Raw genomic sequence first — 8,188 nt, forward strand, 5'->3', positions numbered from 1 at the left:
CTTCCCCTAAACCATGATGTTGAACAATCTTTGTTTTCAGGTCATTTGACAGTTGTTTTGAGGCTCCCATGTTGCCAGTCTTCAGAGAAGATGCAAAGGGGAGAACAACTTGCAACTGGCCACCTTAAATACCCTTTCTCATGATTGGCTTCACCTGTGTATGTAGGTCAAGGGTCAATGAGCTTACCAAACAAATTATGTGTTCCAATAATTAATGCTAAAGGTATTCAAATCAATAAAACAACAAGGTTGCCCAAATTTATGCCCCTGCCTACTTTTATTTAAGTAATTATTGCACACTTTCTGTAAATCCTATAAACTTCATTTCACTTCTTAAATATCACTGTGTTTGTTTGCTATATGATATATTTAATTTAAATTCTTGTTCCGAACAACCAATGATACATGAAAGGAAAATCAGGAAAATGATCAGAGGTGCCCAAACTTTTTCATACCACTGTATGTTTCCACTGTTGAGCTTTGCAGCGGAACACATTCCCAAAAACAAGCAGCAAGGAACCCCACTGTATATACTGTGCACAGCTGGAATGAGAATTATAATACCTGAAAGGTATGTTTGAGCCTTACAAATGGAATAAGTGAGATAGCAGCTGCAGACTTAAACTAATGTAAACCTGTTTACATAATTCAATTCAAATAATATACTTTTTTTTTCCTGTGGGCAACTTCGCTCCCCACAGAAAAACACAGAAAAAATGCAAAGGTGTCTTAGTGATTGTTATTTTATGCAGTCTGCTGTTGTAAATTTCTAAAACATGCTTATTAAATATAATCATTAATTAAAATAAAAAAAAACTCCCAGTATGTTTTAGTTTTGGGTATGAGTATAACATTTTGAAATGAGGATTGTATAAATAAATGTCGAGTCACTTATATACTTACTTATATACAACATATATATACGTATATATAACATATTTGCTAATGGATAATGTCATGGTACATCGCAAGTAGGTGATGGAGACCAAATTCTAATGTGTATAAACCTTGGGTCAAGAAACAAAGTGCAAGTTTGCTGTGTCATCAACCCAGTTTTAAACTTCACTTTTTTAAAGTAAATCTCTTATTGAATATGCATTCTCTTTGATTTTTTTTTTTTTTTTTTTTTTTTCTCAGTCAACAGGAAGCAATTCTAGAGGATCTGCACACAGACATCCCAGTCCACTTTAACTTTCTCTTCTCTGATTCCCACGTGGAAATCATTTCTGGTAAACAGGAAGGTAAATTTATGAAATAATAAAATGTACTAAAACATTACTGCAAACAAAATATTTTCTTGTTCTGTTTACTGTACAGAGCATTGTGATGTATAAGACTTAATATTACAAACTAATTGAATTGGTTGATATCTGAGAAAAATTTAGTAAAAGTTTAAGAAATATGTTTTCTCTGGTTGCAAGTGTCTATGCGTGGATTGGAATTAACTTTGTTTTAGGAACATTTGACCATGTGCACAGTGGTAAGAAGCCAAGTTCGTTGATATCGCTGTGATTGTTTTTATTTGTCTTCATTGTTTTGCCTATCCTGTCAACTGTTGCCAGATAAAGAAGCTGTAGTAGAAGTACAATTCCCAGGCAGCGATCAGCAAGAAGCACTGGTGAGAAAAAGGACTGCCGGTGTTTTGGACATGGGCAGTGTCTCCACAAAAATCGCTTACAAAGTGCCAAAAACTGTAAGCTTTGCTTCTTCACAACAGGTTATTATCCACGACCAATTCTGACTCATTCTGTGTTGTTTTTCTGAAAACTTCTGTCATTTTTTTTCCATCCACCTCTGAACTCTTTTTTTATTTCCTCTTTGGAGAAAATTTGTTCTCTACTCATCAATAATAAATTTATTGTGTTGCATGATTTAACATTTGAGTTAAGTATATTTGTACATACTTATTCTCAGTCATCCAGACTGAGACGTTTCGCCTCTTGAGGAAGATGAGAAATGTCTTCAACTTACTTGAAGTGAGTCCAGATTGCTTGTTAATCAGCCCACATCACAATAAGTAGTATCGTGACAATAACTTGTTTTCTGACATTGACTTGTTTGGTCTTTTATTCATGTGAACCCCCCCCCCCCCCCCCCCCCCCCACCCCCCACCCTACCTCTAAATTATACGTTTTAAGTGCAGCAACCTGAAACTCAGAATCAGAGAATGGTCAGGAATTCATTACTGATATTTTTGGTAATAAAAGATGGAGCCTATTTTTATAAAGACCTATGAACAAACTGAGTCACTTCCAAAGTCAGCAAAGACTAGCTTTTTCCAGCTATATTCTCTGTAGTCTGGTAGCGTCAAGTAATTAGTCACTTATTTTGTTCAAAGAACACGGCAGGTGCATAAGGGCAATAAATTAGCAGGCAGGTTTTGCAGCCCTTGGGTTTATTGACCCAGTTTCTGGTGTTCACACCCTTTTGGTGAATGTACTAAAGCAACCATGAGCCCTTTGCTTGAGTGTTGTGTTGAAATACACCTATTAAAGCTATTCACAAAATGCAGCCCCACACCTAAAGTCATTGTTTAAAGTGAACCTGTTGCAGGGCCAGGTTCATTTAAAAAAATATATTGTATTTGCTAATGTTTAAGAGAAACGTGTGCGTGCATGCATGCGTGTGTGTGACTTAATTAAGAGAGTGCTGTCTTTACCCAATTTTTTTTTTCTGTTGATATCAGGAGGAAGTTGCCAAGAACTTGCTGGCAGAGTTTAACTTGGGATCTGATGCTCATTGCACAGAGCATGTTTACCGTGTTTATGTTTCTACCTTCTTGGGTTTTGGGGGAAACGCAGCTCGCCAAAGATATGAGGACAACATTGTCAAAGATACAACAACTCGAAACAAGTGAGGGCTTGAGTTGAGAGGTGAACTTTTATTTCTCTTGTAAAAACTACTCCTGCACTTTGACTGATTTGTTGTCTGTTTAGACTTTTAGGCCAGCACATTGGTGAGACTCCTGAGTCTCCCATCCTAATTCCTTGTCTTCCCATGGACCTGCAGGATGAGATTGGTCCAAACCTACAGAAGCTCCATCTGCGAGGTACGGGAGACTTTGACCAGTGTCGCCTTATTCTGCAGCCCTTCCTCAACCGCACCAACAAGACCCAAACCTCCCTGAACGGTGTCTACCAGCCTACCATTGACTACGTTAACAGTCAGTTCTATGGTTTCTCCGAATTCTACTACTGCACAGAGGACATTCTGTGAATGGGCGGGGACTATATCTCTTCAAAATATAACCAAGCTGCTAAGGTACATATTATGTTAATAAAAATAATTCTAATGAAAATGCAATGACATGAACTGTTTCTGTATTTTAGCATTGAGTTTCCAGTGTTTCAAAGCAATTTCACAGTCATAACAGTCAGCTAGGGCTGCACAATTATTCCAGTTTAGCTGCCATGATTAAAAAAAGATGATCATTGCAATATCAAAAAGCAGGCTCTGCTCTATATGAAATCAAGTGCTTTCTGAACCATATACAGCCAACCACCAGGTGGCCAGTGAAACCTAACGGTGGTCCACAACTTCCCCGTTCGTGTCCAGCACCAACCCAGACAACCATAACGGCAACCCTGAACCGAGTGACACCATATCCATCCACCTGTTAATGACGCGCTGAAATATAGAGGCAAATGTTTTTTGTTTGTTTTTTTTGGCCAATACGTGTCCAATAAATAGTGTGAGCAACATGGACTTGAGAAATATGGTGAAAAGACAGGGCAAGAAATTAAACACTTGTCTGACCTCAAAACTACAGATTTCTAAACTAAAAAAAAAAAGGAACCTCACCCTTCAGTAAATTGTTTGACAGAGTTTAGGATTCAGACCATTCAACACCACAATCTTGAACAAGCACATTTAACTTATAGTCCAAGGCAGTTTGACTATGTTCACATCATCCCTGCAGAAGAGGGATGCTTTATATTTATGTAACATTTTTGCACGTGTACCACAACCTTCATATGCCATACAAACAAGGCTGCCATCGTAATGAATTTGTGCATAAATGCAGTCTGTGGTTTGGTGTTTTGTATTTGTAGGGTTACTGTGCCACCCAGTGGAAAACTCTAAGGGAACACTTTGACTCTGGCTTGTATGCCTCCCACGCTGATCTACACAGACTCAAGTAGGTCAAGAAGGAAACATTAGAACAATGTTTTAAACCCCTGGCATTTTCACTGGGTGGTATTATAGTTAGTTGTAGTATGTTAGTAGTATTCAGTAGTTTGCTTCTGTCTCCAGGTAAAAACTGCCTAACTTGTCTATGATAAAGAGGTGCAGTGGACTCTTGGTGCCATACTGTACAGAACACAGTTTCTGCCTTTAAAGTAAACTTTTTTTAAAACTATTTACTGGGTTAACGGCAATAAAAACAATAGTCTCTAATGTGCTTTTCACTTTTCAGCAGATGTTTTTCTTTCTAAATGTTTGTGTGAATGAATGTTTTTAATATTTATCAGAAATATTTTATTTAAATTCTGATAAAGAGGTAAATGTTGTTTTTCTTTCTTGTGAAATTATGAATTGTCATTTTTGTCTTTAATAGGAGAACTTAATAAAACCAATATAATTATCCTGATAAACATATATATGTAAAACTATGATGTGCTGAACAAGTACTTATAAAGTGCTTCAATTTGCCGATATGATCCACTGTGAGGATTTACATGAAATAATTTGGCATATAATTTCTTACCGGGTAAGAAACTTAAATTTTGAATATTCTGCAATTTTGAAGCTATTTACTTACATGAAGTGGCAAACAGTTGTCAACATACGTCTATATTTATTTATTTCAATAGTAAGTCATGTCTTCAGTTGATAGATAATCATGTTTTTAACATTAGCTTACTAAAGTCAACACTAACTTCTTTTGTTTTATTAATAACTAAACCAGTGGTTCCCAAACTTTTTGGCTTGTGACTGGCAACACCAGAGACATTTCAGCAGCTGTCACTTGTGCAGTCATGATCACAGTTGTCAATCAAGATGCTATAGCTCAAATATTTTTATATGCTGCGTTTCATTTTAACTTGATTTATATTCATAAAAGTAAATAATAGTAAAAAATAAAGTTGTTTAGATTTTCATCCGTTTATCCATTACCGGGTCGCGAGGGCAGCAGTCTCCACGACCGCCACCCAAATCACACTGCTCTATACCAGCCCCTCGTGAACCTTCCTGCAGGTGGTGAGTGCACTGGAAGGCACCAACCGCCCTAACCAGGATTCGATCTTGGCCAGGAAGTGAACCCTGAGGTTCCACACCAATGACAGACACATTGCCTCTGGGCCAAAGCACCACTCTAGATTGTTTGTACTGTTCTTAATCATAATTTTAAACAGAATAATTAGTTGAAAAAATATTTTATTGGTAATTTGTTTTTTATCAATTAGTAGATATTTCAGGTGACCCAATTTGAATCCCAGGTGAACCTATATTGGCTCACCAAACAAAGGTTGAAAAACACTGAACTTAAAGGCATGTAGTTTCATGTGCTTAGACTGAAGGCCATGGCAATACATATTCTCACCGCTTGCTGTCATGATATCCCACATACAGTAGTGTCATTGGCACCTTGTCACGTCATCTATTGAATAACACGTTTCCCTTGTTTTTTTTGCCCTCTGTCAGGCACATCCAGCAGGAAGGACTGAAAGGAGCTCATTCTCACTGGAGACACAGCTTCTCCTTCGTCAACAACCACTACTTGTTCCTGGCATGTTTCTTCATTGTGCTCTTGTCTATAATGTTGTACCTAATGCGACTGCGCCGCATCCATCGGCATGCAGCAAAGCGCTGTTCGCCCTCCTCCGTAGCCTGGTTGGAGGAGGGCCTCGGCTCGGCCACACTCCCCATCAATCTCTGAACATCCTGGTACTGAGAATATGGACGAATGAAAATGACTATGTTAACCCTCAGGCTAAGCTGAGCTGAGTATAGTGATTAGTTTATTGAGTTTGAGATTTAAATATATCTGTGTCTTGACTCCCATGCCTTTTAATTTAATACATAGTTTTCTGACTTTTTATTTCACAAGGACCAGATCTGACTCAGCAGAAAACTTTTTTGGCCACGTCATGATGGTCTGTGGAAAAAAACTAGGGAACTGTCACTCAGTGAGCCGTGTGAAGGTAACTCAAAACACCTGATACACACTGCAGGTAGGACATCAAAGATGCACAGTCACCATAAGAAGAAGGTTATAGCCTTTATCAGTGGAACTTCCGTAATGAAATTAAACATTTATTGTACTTACTGGTTGGATTGGATGGTACCTGAGTCTGAGAGAAACCACAGAAACATTGCTAAAAAATAACCACAAACTAAGTAGAGTAATCCTGACAATAGGTAAATGTTTGTCTAGCATTTATTTATTTATTTTCCATTATTGCCATCATTTAGTTGTCCCATCTTTATCGTCTCGGGTGCCGCCTTTAGATAAAAAAAATAGTCTAAATTGTTTTTGCATTCCTGTGAAGAATCCAAGCATCTCCCTCTATCTACTGTTCCTCCACATTCCAGAATGTCCTTCACTGTAGTAGAATAATTTAATTTAATTTAAAAATGTTAGGTTTATTCTAACATATGTGACGACAAAGTAACAACACAAAAGATGTCTGGATCTTTTACTTGCAAGGGGGGAGTGCAGCTTGCTCTTCTGGCAGCTTCCTCATCAACTCCGCGTAGCCGCACCCTTCCTCTGCTCTTTTATTTAGTTTACAAAAGTATCAGATTACATATCATGTGATCGTGTGTGAGTATATGAATGGGTATGGAGTAAGAAGGTGGGTGTGAATGTGGGTGTGGCTGTGTCTGGTAATTTCTCCATCAGTCTTGAGCACACTAGATTATAATATGAGAAACAAACAGTTTCTTAAAGCAACAGTACAGCATGAAGCAATGATAATAAATTAAATTCTTCCAACAAAAAACCTGAACGGAGTGCTGCAGGTACAGTTTGCTCCCAAACTGTATGACAACAAACGTCTGTTCTTAATATATGTGGACAATCAAGGGATGTAAGAAGAAAGTATTTATTACAGAAATGAGCATCCATATACATAAAGAACTAACATCAAGTCTCACAAAAATATAAAGGAAAATATTTGTTTGATATGGTTGAAAGATTCTTGCAATGTTTCGATCTGGGTCACCGGCACGAGTTGAAAGATTATTGGTATAATCAATCCGGTTCACGGCCCAGTTGAACGATTTGGATCTTATTCGTTTGTGAGCACGACACCAATTGAAGGATTTCTTCTCCCCGTAATCACAGCACCAAAATTGAAGAAATCACCTAGTAGTAGTGATGTGTCATTCACGATGAAAGATTTGTTCCTATTGAACGAATCTTTCGTGACTCGTGACTCCCGAGTCATATGAAAGATTTGTTCATATTGATTAGTTCGTAGAGAGTGATTGGTGAGTGACTCATTGATTCGTGAATTCAATACGAATGAATCTTTCATATGACTCGGGAGTCACAAGTCATGAAAGATTCGTTCATATTGAACTCACTAATCACTCACGAATCACTCTCTGCGAACTAATCACTCTCTGCGAACTAATCACTCACTGCGAACGAATCACTGTGTTACAGCCTGAGAAATATGGTACTGTCAGGCTGCGTCAGGCTGTCACTCTTGCTCCCCAGCAGGAGTATTTAGTGTGGGGGAAGTTACCTGGTAATGCTCCTGTTTCACCTGGAAGCGCTGTCATTGTGGAGCCCACGTCTTCCCGCTCTGCCCCCAAGGACATCATTGTGGGTGGGGTTGTAGCACCTATGTGGGGCGACAGATGGGTGCCAATGAAAATTCTTAACCCGACAATGAGCCCTGTCACATTGTGTAGGAATGCAAAGGTGGCAGATGTTTTTCCATGTGTTGCAGTGGAGGATCTTCCTATCTCCCAGGGCGTGAGTAGGCCTCAGTCTGGCCAGGCTTCTGGCCACGCCTTCACCACCGACATCACTTCTTCCCCTTCACAGCGACTTGAGGCCTGTGGCTTAGCTGACATTGACCTTGAGGGGCTCTGATGTGTCACGTGAATGGAAAGAGAGACTAGCTGACCTTGTGCTTTCTTACCAGGATGTTTTCTCAAAGGACAAGCTGAATTGTGGAGAAGCACAGGACTTTGTGGATCACATTCACCTTACTGATGATCGCCCTTTCAG

At 38.7% G+C, this 8,188-nt stretch overlaps 1 protein-coding gene and 1 pseudogene across 3 annotated transcripts in view; one reads left to right on the forward strand and one right to left on the reverse strand.

The window, feature by feature from the left end:
- Nucleotides 1-8,188, reverse strand: part of LOC103397188 (glutamine--fructose-6-phosphate aminotransferase [isomerizing] 1-like) — a 561,006-nt gene that overhangs the window by 216,737 nt on the left and 336,081 nt on the right. The window lies entirely within an intron of this gene.
- On the forward strand, nucleotides 462-5,914 carry LOC103397180 (ectonucleoside triphosphate diphosphohydrolase 4-like; annotated as a pseudogene).

Source organism: Cynoglossus semilaevis, chromosome W (genome assembly GCF_000523025.1).
Source record: "Cynoglossus semilaevis isolate Cse_v1.0 chromosome W, Cse_v1.0, whole genome shotgun sequence".
Classification (NCBI taxonomy): Eukaryota; Metazoa; Chordata; class Actinopteri; order Pleuronectiformes; family Cynoglossidae; genus Cynoglossus; species Cynoglossus semilaevis.